Raw genomic sequence first — 1,485 nt, 5'->3', positions numbered from 1 at the left:
TTTTTTTTTTTTTTTTTTTTTTTTTTTTTTTTTTGCATCTGGGGAAAACTCTCCTCCCAAACCACAGTGTCCTCTCCTCCTGGAGAGATGCCAAGTCCAGCCCGCTTGTTCCTTGCCAGAGGCTACAGCAAGACTTTAATAGGATGCTGTAGCGGACATTGCACTCCAGACTTCATTTTCCCTTGGCAAGAAGACGGCCCCTCTACAGGCCCTGAGGCAGGGAGTCGTGGCACAGCTAGAACCAGATGGTAGGAGTCAGAGACATTTATACCCGCTGAGGGGTGGGCACGGCTCAGGACCTTGCCCATGGTCTGCTCCTGCTTCTTTCCACCCAGCAGTTGGCAAGCCAAGAGCCCAGAACTATTGGAGAACGAGCTCCTGTGGGGTCAGAGGAAGAACAGAACAAAACCTTCTCCTCTCCAGACCTCTCACCGCTGCCTGCAGATGCAGTCCTCCTGCCAGGCCCGGGCATGTTCGACCTGCTGTGAGTAATCCTGGCAGGAGGGTCCGTACCTCCATGATTGTTCCAGTGCAGGGTTTGACATGAAGTGAGAATTAACTAACGACAGCTGTAGGTTTGGTTTTGAGGTTATCTGGGCACACAGAGAAGCGGGCTGTGCCACAGGTGGAATGGCTGAGGGCACTGAGCTGGGACCGATGTACTCAGCTACAGAAACTGAAACCCTTTGATACTTCCTCCACCCTCAGATCACAGCAGGTCAGTGCTTTGATGTCAGGGAGGGCATCTATGAGAAATTCATCAGTTATACAGAATCATACAATGATTCGGGTTGGAAAGGACCGTAAAGACCACCTAGTTCCGACCCCCCCATGCCCTGGGCAGGGACACCTCCCACCAGACCAGGTTGCTCAAAGCCCCATCCAACCTGGCCTTGAACCCCTCCGGGGATGGGGCAGCCACAGCTTCTCTGGGCAACCTGTTCCATAATAAATTGCTCCTTATTTACTGGGTGGAGTAGAAGATTCAAAGCCCAGAACTTCAGGGGCAATGGAGCCAGACCAGGGCTGTGATGAGGGCTCCGGGGCAGTGCTGGAGCTGCAGACTGGTTTCCAAGACCAATTTAACGACCAATTTAACAGCTTGTCCAAGCCCAGCTCTTCTTTTCACACCCTGCTGCCGGGCTCTGATGGAGCAGGGGGCACGGACGGGGCTGGACAGCACCGGGAATTCCGGTGGCAGAGAATAAGCACGTGGGTGACAATTAAGAAAGGAATTGGTGGCCGTTTAATCCCCGCTGTGACTTCAGCAGACATGGAGGGCAGGGGAAACCCCGGGACCAAGCGGCGGCAGGGCCGGGCAGGGTTCAGCCGGTGGCGGAGCCGCTCCCGGTGCCAACCGGGGCCCCGAGGGCACCTCCACAGCCCGGGGGTGACCGGGACACGCTGCCAGGCTCCGCTCGCCCGTGGCCCGCGGGGATCCCCGGTCCCTCATCTCAGCGCCGCCACCGTCCCCCCCCGCACCCT

The sequence above is a fragment of the Calidris pugnax genome, unplaced genomic scaffold (genome assembly GCF_001431845.1).
Source record: "Calidris pugnax isolate Ruff unplaced genomic scaffold, ASM143184v1 scaffold133, whole genome shotgun sequence".
NCBI classification, from domain to species: Eukaryota; Metazoa; Chordata; class Aves; order Charadriiformes; family Scolopacidae; genus Calidris; species Calidris pugnax.
Note: the sequence above shows the minus strand (reverse complement) of the source record.